Source organism: Leucoraja erinacea, chromosome 2, assembly GCF_028641065.1.
Source record: "Leucoraja erinacea ecotype New England chromosome 2, Leri_hhj_1, whole genome shotgun sequence".
Lineage (NCBI taxonomy): Eukaryota > Metazoa > Chordata > Chondrichthyes > Rajiformes > Rajidae > Leucoraja > Leucoraja erinaceus.
The window spans coordinates 128,152,347-128,163,204 of record NC_073378.1 but is presented as its reverse complement, the minus strand read 5'-3'; positions in this window follow the sequence as shown (position 1 = coordinate 128,163,204).

Here is a 10,858-nt window from a genome sequence, read left to right as displayed (position 1 = left end):
GTATTTTTCACTTTGCAATAATTGTTGCACTTGTGTACAACTTGATTGTACCCATTTATAGTATGATTTGACCGGATAACACGCAACAAAGGTTTTCATAGTATCTTGGTGCACGTGACAATAATAAACTGATACTCGTACCAATAGTAAACATTGATTTAGCTGGAGAGCATACTACTGCTTCAACAATTTATTTGAGGAAGTGATAACCCAAGTGAACTGTGGTAAACTCTACGACGTTATACACCTTTCCTTAACTTCCAAAAGCTCTTGAAATATATCCAAATGAAAGGCACTTAATTAACCACAGAGCTGTCAGAACTCAAGATAAGCCTGGAAATGAATAAGAGAAACCAGTTTGGAACTTGGAAACAATGCATTCTTGTTCGAGTGGTTATGTCAGGACAGGATTGATGAGTTGTTGCGTGATCTATCACTGTTTCCCAGTTTATATTTGGATTTAAAATCTCGTTGCTCAATCATCGAATGTTTAGATTTGCTTTTCTTATTCTTGCACTAGATATCGATGTTCCTGACCAGACCAGTAAATGCTCACCCTCAATTGTTCACAGGTAGCTGTCATCCTGAACCATTGCAATCCTTGGCTGAAAATAGGTTGTGCTCCCAAAATATACTCTATTCACGATATTTGCAGTCACGCAACACAGAACATCTCACTGTCATTTTTCACTGTGCCCAGCATATTTGGAAACAATATGATTCACATCAAGTCAACAGTTTTTTTTTCCCCAAACTTTCCACCGGTGACAAGTCAGACAAATTTAAACTTGCAGCCCAGCTCCGCGGTGCCATGTGTTAGGAATGTGGACTTCCCCCACAGAGCCTTTTAGGCCATTCCACCCCTTCAGCACGTCCCTCAACACATCGTGTACAGTTGGAATGTACCAGTCTGCAACCCCTAGTTTAGTTTAGAGATACAGCGCAGAAACAGGCCCTTCGGCCCACCAACCAGCGATCCCCGCACAGTAACACTATCCCTCACACACTAGAGCCAATTTTACATTTACGCCAAGCCAATTAACCTACAAACCTGCACGTCTTTGGAGCGTGGGAGGAAACCGAAGATCTCGGAAAAAACCCACGCAGGTCACGGGGAGAACGTGCAAACTCCGTTCAGACAGTGCCCATTGTCGGGATCGAACCCAGGATTCTGGCACTGCAAGCACTATAAGGCAGCAACTACTGCTGTGCCCATGAACAGTTGTGAACAGCTCTTTGCAATGGAAAAGCAAAAACAGATAACACTGGAAATACTCAACGAAGAATATTCTGACCTGACGCATTGACTCTGTCGTCTAGGAAGGAACTGCAGATGCAGGTTTAAATCGAAGATAGACACAAAATGCTGGAGTAACTCAGCCGTCCAGGCAGCATCTCTGGAGAGAAGGAATGCGTGACGTTTTGGGTGGAGACCCTTCTTCAGGTGAAGAAGGGCATTGCCTCTGTCCCTCTTCCCACACATGCGGTCTAACATGTTGAGTATTCCCAGAATTTTTGTATTTTCCCATAAACAATAACAACGGCTTGTGTTTATACAGTGCAAAACACAAAGCGCTGGAGTAACTCAGCGAGTCAGGCTGTATCTATGGACAAATTGGACAGGCAACATTTTGTGTTGGGATCCTTCTTCAGACTAATTGTAGGGGAGAAAATTGGAAAAGAAACAAGGGAACACTGACTAGCAAATGACCTGTGGGTTCAAGTGAGAGGGGTTTGGTTGCTAGATGGGTGGCGTATGTGACAAGTTACCTCTCATAAGATCATAAGGAATAGGAGTAGAATTAGGCCATTTGGCCCATCAAGTCTACTCCACCATTCAATCATGGCTAGTCTATCTCTCCCTCTTAACCCCATTCTCCTGCCTTATCCCCATAACCGCTGACACCCGTACTAATCAAGATTAATAAAAACATAGAACCATAGAAATTAGGTGCAGGAGTAGGCCATTCGGCCCATCGAGCCTGCACCGCCATTCAATATGATCATGGCTGATCATCCAACTCAGTATCCCGTACCTGCCTTTTCTCCATACCCTCTGATCCCCTTAGCCACAAGGGCCACATCTAACTCCCTCTTAAATATAGCCAATGAACTGGCCTCAACTACCCTCTGTGGCAGAGAGTTCCATAGATTCACCACTCTCTGTGTGAAAAAAGTTCTTCTCATCTCGGTTTTAAAGGATTTCCCCCTTATCCTTAAGCTGTGACCACTTGTCCTGGACTTCCCCAACATCGGGAGAAATCTTCCTGCATCTAGCCTGTCCAACCCCTTAAGAATTTTGTAAGTTTCTATAAGATCCCCTCTCAATCTTCTAAATTCTAGAGAGTATAAACCAAGTCTATCCAGTCTTTCTTCATAAGACAGTCCTGACATCCCAGGAATCCGTCTGGTGAACTTTCTCTGCACTCCCTCCTTGGCAATAATGTCCTTCCTCAGATTTGGAGACCATCTCCATTTATCTCTGCCTTAAATATATCCACTGACTTGGCCTTCACAACCTTCTGTGGCAAAGAATTCCTTTAAACTTTCCCCCTTTCACCTGAAAACTAAAGACTAGAAATGAAAAGAAGACAAAAGGGCGTTGGGTAAAAAGAGAGGTGGAGTGAAGTACTGCCAGAGGGAATGATATAGGTAGAAGGGGACTGGGAAAAGAGGGGTGGTATGGTGGGAGATATGAGTGTGCACCTGGGTTTTGGTGAAGTGGGGGGAGGAGAGGCGCTGGGATGGTTGAAGCACCAGAATGATTTATATATTACCTGCAACATAGATAAGCAATCAGTCAGTGGCTGTGGTTAAAGCAAGTCTTATGGGAGCAGAGAAATAATGAGAGATAGAGGCAGAAAAATAAAGCCCAAGAACAGGCCCTTTACCATATCAACCTTGCTGCCAAATCAATCCGTCCCTCTCCCAATTTCAGGGACTGTTTCTGCCCTGTTGTGATCAGGCAACTGAGCGGCCTCACATCAGCTAGATTGCGGTCCTGACCTCTTATCTACCTCACTGGTGACCTTTGACCCATCTTTAATCTGACTTTATCTTGCACAGAATGTTGTACCCATTATTGTTTAGGTCTGTGCACAATGTTCTAAATGTCACCAAGCCAATATTTAATGCAGCTGCAATATAACTTCCTGACTTTTATTGTTATTGGGCTATTATTGTGAAATGTACCGAGTACCAGTCGTACCAGCCATAATCATACCAGTCTGGGACTCGACCCAAAATGTCACCTATCCATGTTCTCTTAGGGATGCTGCCTGATCTGCTGAGTTACTCCAGCACTCCGTGTCCTTTTGTGTGTTAAACAGCATCTAGAATTCTTTATTTTTAAATCATACCACATATGAGTACACTCAAGCCATACACAAGTACAACTGTATATAGAAAAATGCCAGAGTGTAGAATATAGTGTTGCAGTGTTATTGCACTATAGCTACAGAGAAAGTGCAGATAAAATAAAGGTTCCAGGGTCCCAATGAGGTAGGTTGGGAGATCAGAACCACAATCTCGGGGCGGCACAGTGGCGCAGCAGTAGAGTTGCTGCCAGATACCGGGGTTCAATCCTGACCAACGGGTGCTGTCCGTAAGGAGTTTGTACATTCTCCCCACGACCTGCGTGGGTTTTCTCCGGGTGCTCTGGTTTCCTCTCACACTCCAAATGCGTACGGGTTTGTAGGTTAATTGGTTTTGGTAAAATTGTAAACATTGTCCCAATGTGTGCAGAATAGTGTTAGTGTGCAGGGTTCATTGGTCAGCGTTGACTCGGTGGGCTGAAGGGCCTGTTTCCACGCTGTATTTCTAAACTAAACCCTTGCCTCATGGGAGGACCATTCAGTAGTCCGATAACAGTGGAGAAGAGTCTATTCCTGAATCAGGTGGTGTGTGTTTTCAAGCTTTTGTAACTTCTGCCCAAGAAAAGTAGGAATGATCAGAACATAAATGCTCCTTGATATTGTTGGCAACTTTCCCAAGACAGCAGGTAGTGTAGATGAGATTGATGGGGAGAGGCTGGTTTGTGTGATGGACTGGGCTACATTCATAACTCTCTGAAATTTCTTGCGGTCTTGGGCAGAGCAGTTGCCAAACCAAACGTGATGCATCCGGACAGGATGTTTTTTACAGTGCATCTGTAGAAGTTGGCAATAGTCTTTGGTTTTTTTGTTTTAGAGATACAGGCCTTTTGGCCGACTGAGTCTCCGCCGACGAGCGATCCACATACACTAGCAACATTCAACATACTAGGGACCAAGAGCGGAACTCGCTATCACAACATGGAGGGGACGGGGGACACAATTTTTTGGCGGCTGCCTGCCCATGCCCATGCACACACTCACACGCGCACACACACACACACACACACACACACGCGACACACACTCAATCCACACAAATGCACACACACTGCACACACACGGTTAACTAACACACACACACACACACACACACTCCACACCATATTTCCCGCATACACATTATCACACACACACACGACACCTGCGTGTCATGGTACACACATTGACAGGCACACACACAGGCAAACACAGCAATGGTATGTTACACACACACACAAAGGATTTGAGTATAGGAGCAGGGAGGTTCTACTGCACACACACACCACACCTGGACATTGCGTACATCACCAAATCACAAGGACACCATAGACAGTGCACAGACACACACACATTGACACAGGACTGTCTTATGCAGAAAGACACACATACACAGAATTTAGAACACACACATCATACACACACACACACACACACAGGCTAGACACACATTGTTCACACACACGTCCAGGACACACAGCACACACACGGGAACATCCTTTACAACACACACAAGACACACACACACAATCACACACACTCTGCCACACAGGGTACGAGGCCAGCATGGCGAAGCTTCGGAGGAGTTAATCCAGCGCTAAATGCAGCTCAACTCTGCCTGTCTCACCGGGTTAACTACAGCCCTGCCTGGACTGACGGGACACCAGCGCTGCTTCTCCGCGCTGGCCATATTTCCCGCAGGTCCAGGAAGGGTTGTAAGCTCACCTGGCGGGACAGGCAGAGTTAGTTGGGTTTAGCGCTGTTTCTCTGCGCTGGCCCATCTGATTCCCGACCATAGATCCTACAGCGGAGGATCTTTGCTGCCGACCTCTCTGGCCATCTGCGGAGGGGGAGTACTCGGGTGGGGACGGGACAGTGCCAGAGACCCGGCCGGGATTGATCCTGGCTGTGGATGAAGCGCAGGTCTATGCCACGTCTCCCTCCTCCAATCATCGCACTCTATCCTCAGTCCCACCCCCCTCCCTCCTCCCTCCTCCAATCATCGCGCTGAATCATCATGTCACACACCCATTGCCTGCTGACCGATGTCTCTCTCCTCCAATCGGCGCCCTCGATCATCAGTCCCACCCCCACTGTCTCGCGGAAAGCGGAAATTTCACCGGGTTTTAAAATCCGGATTACAAAAACTTGGGGGGGATGTCCCCCACCTCTCAAAACATGGAGGGGACACGTCCCCTCTGGCCCCCCCAGGTTTTCCGCCCCTGCTAGGGACAATATTTTTACAATAATACAAAAGCCAAATAACCTACAATCCTGCACATCTTTGGGATGTGGGAGGAAACCGGAGTACCCAGGGAAACCCCACGTGGTCAGGGGGAGAATGTACAAACTCCATATTAGACAGCACTTGTAGTCAGGATCGAAGCCGGGTCTCTGGCGCTGTAAGGCAGCAACGCCACTGTACCGCCGTTGGAGTCGTTGGAGACATGCCTAATTTCACATCGTTTTGAGGATGTCGAGGTGCTAGTGTGTTTTCTTGGCCATAGCTTCCATGTGGTTGGTACAGGAACAATTGCTGCTGGTGGTTACATCAAGGAACTGAAAGCTTTTGACCATCTCCCCTTCAGCACCATTGATGCTGACTGCGACATGGGCACCACCTCGTTTCCTGAAGTCAATAACTAGGCCTTGCGGACATGGAGGGAGTATTTGTAGTCTTGACACCATGCTTCAAAGCTCCCTATACCTTCCCTGTATTCCATCTGGTGATTGTTTGCGGTCCATCTCACTGGTATCTGCTCTGCCCAAGATCACTAGAACTTGCCGAGAGTTATGGATGTAGCCTAGTCCGTCGTACAAAACCAGTCTCCCTCCATCTATTTCATCACATTTTACATTGCCTCGGAAGAACAGCCAACATAATCAGGAACCAAAGATAGACACAAAACGCTGGAGTAACTCAGCGGGGCAGGCAGCATCTTTGGAGAGAAGGAATGGGGGACTTTTGGGTCGAGACAGGACCCATTTATACCCTGGTTATTCCCTCTTCTCCCGTCTGCCGTTGGGCAGAAGATACAAAAGTTTGAAAGCACATAATCCAGAATTAAGAATAGCTTTGTCACTGCTATAATCAGATTACTGAATGGTTCTCCATAAACTAAGGGTGCAATTCCAATCTGCCAACCTACCCATTGAGGCCTTTGAACTTTTATTATATCTGCACTTCCTCTGTTGTTGTAACGGGATAACGCAACAAAATTGTACACTGAACTCTGATTTTTTTCTCTTGGGCACTATCTGTTGTACTTGTCAATGGATTAGTTGTACTCATTTGTCCTATGATTCATTTGGCTCAGTCTGAAGAAGGGTCACAAACCGGAACGTCACCCATTCCTTCTATCCAAAGATGCTGCCTGTCTCGCTGAGTTACTCCAGCATTTTGTGTCTATCTTCGATGTAAACCAGCATCTGTAGTTACTTCCGAAACAAGGTTTTTCACTGTATCTCAGTACACATTGTACGGTGGAGCAGCATTAGAGTTGCCGCCTTACAGTGCTTGCAGTGCCAGAGGCCCGGGTTCGATCCCGACTACGGGTGCTGTCTGTATGGAGTTTGTACGTTCTCCAAGTGACCGCAGGGATTTTCTCTGAGATCTTCGGTTTCCTCCCAAATACGTACAGATTTGTTGGTTTATTGGTTTGGTATAAGTGTGAGTTGTCCCTAGTGTGTTTAGGCTTGTATTAATGTGTGGGTCAGTGCAGACTCGGTGGGCCTGTTTCCGGCGCTGTATCTCTAAACGTACAGATTGTTTTTAATTCCAACAAGTTGAATTTCAACGGTTAATGTCTTCTTGGTTGAACCAAAAGGGGGAGCTCATAAGTGTGAGTTGTCCCTAGTGTGTTTAGGCTTGTATTAATGTGTGGGTCAGTGCACACTCGGTGGGTCTGTTTCCGTGCTGTATCTCTAAACTAAATCTAAACTAAACATGACAATAGTAGACCAATACCTCAATGATGCTGTTTTTAATTCCAACAAGCACCTTGAATTTCAACGGAATAGTAATGTCTTCTTAAGGGCAACTTGAACCAAAAGGGGGAGCTCATTTACCCCAGTAGTTTCAGTGCGGAAACACATTTAGGGGCGACATTTAGGAAAGCCATCTAGGGGCGCTGCACTGGCTGGCAACAGCCTCTGCCTATAGCCTGTCTGTTATTTCAATCTTTGTAACCAAGTGGGCTTTCTCCAGGTGCTCCGGTTGCCTCCCACATTCCAAAGACGTGCGGGTTTGTAGGTTAATTGGCCTTTGCAAGTTATAAATTGTCCCTAGTGTGTAGGATAGAGCTAGTGTACGGGTGATCGCTGGTTGGCACAGACTCGGTGGACCGCAGGGCCTGTTTCCACGCTGTATCTCTAAATTAAACTAAATGACATAAGCCAGGGTGGTACCCGCTCAGGAAGGGATGCAGATGGCCTTCAGATTCACAATAACTGGTGACTCAAGGTGATGCTCCATGGTCTACAGGGGCATCCGCCACAGCCAGACATAGATACAGATTTTATCCACGAGCCGTAGCTCTAAACAGGTAAAAGTCTGGAACCTCTTTTTACTCTGGTACTTTATTTTCACATGTTTAAATTATAATGTTTTATTTTTAATTGTCTGCTGTATATCGTGTTTTTATCCTTTTGCGAGCAAAGCACCAAGACAAATTCCTTGTATGTATACATACTTGGCTAATAAAATGTTATTCCATTTTTTTATCCATTTAAAGTTGCACAGAGAACACCATTAGTGCAGAGAACTTATCCAGAGCACAAGAGCGTTTCACAACTTCAGATACCCGGTCAAATCTGTTCATCATCCACAATTCAACTGGGGAGCAATTCCATTCTATTGCAAATTGATCTTTAATCAATTTTAAAAGCAAACCTTTGAAATTAATTCAATAATAGCTGAAATGTATTTTTAATGTGTGATTCAGCAAAGAATTATACCGTATATATATTTTTGACAGTAACTTCAGTCTCCTGAAGAGTCTCCTGAAGAGTACCCGCGGTCTAGGCATAAACTCAGGGGCGACCGTGCCTTTGCGGTTGCAGCTCCTAGACTGTGGAACAGCATCCCTCTTCCCATCAGAACTGCCTCCTCCATCGACTCCTTTAAGTCGAGACTTAAACTCATCTCTACTCCCAAGCCTTTCTTTACGTCCTCTGAGCGAGGGCTATATGTATGTAGTGATGTTTGTATTTAATCCATGAACCACTGTTGTATAACGTTAGTACCTCCACCAATGTAAAGCACTTTGGCCAACAAGAATTGTTTTTTAAATGTGCTATAGAAATAAAAGTGACTTGACTTGACTTGACCTGAAAATATTATCAAATGCAGAACAGGTTTTTAAAACATTGAGACGTGTTCCATTTACATAAATTAACGGCGCTCAATTAAACCATGTTTACTGATCTGATGATCATGCCATTGTTTCTTTATCTAGCAATACAGAATGTTTGGAATTTTCTTTCAACAGACCCATTCATATGGGAATAGCAAACAACATCGATGTATCGCGGAAGAGGCTGCTAAAAAAAGATCGAGGGAATAAATTGACAGGAAAGTCTGGAATATAAATTTCATCCAAAGACATCGTTTTTTATTTTTAGGTCTGAAAGTATATTGAAATGGCAGGAAGTTTGGAAACTCAATCAATTTGAATTGAAGTAATACATGTTTAAGACAAAGTCTCCTAAATGTGCTGCTTCCAGGGAATCCGAGATTAAATTTCTCCACATGCCTTCTTAGTCCTTGTGACAATAGCAACACTTCCTTTTGGGCTAATGGTTCCTGAGCCTTGTCTATTGTTTGCTGATTAACTGACCCATTCATTACTTAGACCACTAATAGCACCCTCTTCATAGTTCTCCTGCATTACTGTAAGCAATAATGAGACACAATTACAGCTCGCAGCAATTCTCAGGCCGAACTCGTACTTAAAAGCACTTTTCTCCCTCCAAACTGAATGAGAGTCGTTTCAGAAAAGTGGTTAAATTCACTTCATTGTAGAGCACTGTCAAAGAGTTTTTGTTTGGAAAAAAATGTATTTATTTGAAGCTGCCTAATAATTAGGATTGTAAAGAGTGGAGATTAGATTTGGGGAACTGGTTTCCAATTGAGATGGATTGTGGAGACAAGAGGTGGACGTGCAATTTAATTACGAGAAAAATAAAGAGGTTGGTGGAGAGGGAAAGATATGAAGCCGAGCAGAGCGAACACAGGAATCGTTATCCTGACCTAAATTAACTCGACAGTTCAGAGGAAAAGCAATGAAAAGAATGTAAAGTTTAAAAAAATGAAAAGGCAAGAAAAAAGTCAAAAATGTCATTAACATTAAAAATGGTAAAATAGGATGGTGGAGTAGTCAGAATTTATCATTCTGTCGTGCAAGAACTACCCAAGATCTAGAGGGCGATACAGTATGGCAGCTGGTGGAGCTGTTGACTCGCATCGCCAGAGACATGGGTTCGATCCTGGCCAAGGGTGCAGTCTGTGTGGAGTTTGCACGTTCTCTGTGTGAGTGTGTGGGCGCTCTGGGTTTTTTTTGTCCCACATCACCAAAACATGCTGGTTTGTGGGTTAATCTGCCGTCTGTAAATCGCCCTCCCTGTGTGTAGGGAGTGGCCGAGAAAGCGGGATAACATAGAACTAGTGTGACAATAGTCAATAGACAATAGGTGCAGGAGGAGGCCATTTGGCCCCTCTAGACAGCACCGCAATTCAATGTGATCATGGCTGATCATCCCCAATCAGTACCCCGTTCCTGCCTTCTCCCCATATCAAGATACATTTAATTATCACATGTGCCAGATGGCACAGTGAAATGAAATTCCCATACAGTCATACAATAAAAACAAATAAAGAACACACACTATAGAATTTGACATAAAACATCCCCACACAGCAGAATCAAAGTTCCCCACTGTGAGGGAAGCACCAAAGTCAGTCTCGTCCTCCACTGTTCCTCGTGGTCAGGGCCTCCCCGTGCCCTCTAGCTCTCTCTTGAAAGCATCCAGAGAACCTGCCGCCACCGCCCTCTGAGGCAGAGAATTCCACACACTCACCACTCTCTGTGAGAAAAAGTGTTTCCTCGTCTCCGTTCTAAATGGCTTACTCCTTATTCTTAAACTGTGGCCCCTGGTTCTGGACTCCCCCAACATCGGGAACATGTTTCCTGCCTCTAGCGTATAGTGTGGATGGATAATCGATGGTCGGCGTGGACTCGGTGAGCCAAAGGGCCTATATCCTTGATGTATCTCTAAGCTAAAGATGGGGCATTTGTGTCATCAGACTATGCTGCAATTTATGCACAACTCATACTTTCTCTAGCTACAAACATAAAATGCTGGAGTGATTCAGCGGGTCAGGCAGCATCTCTGGAGGATATGGATAGGTGACATTTAGAGTCGGGACCCTTCATCATTACTCATTACTCATGTGTTAACAAAGCCCCTTATCTTCTACTGCTTTGTGCTTGGCCAGCCACCCTGTAAAT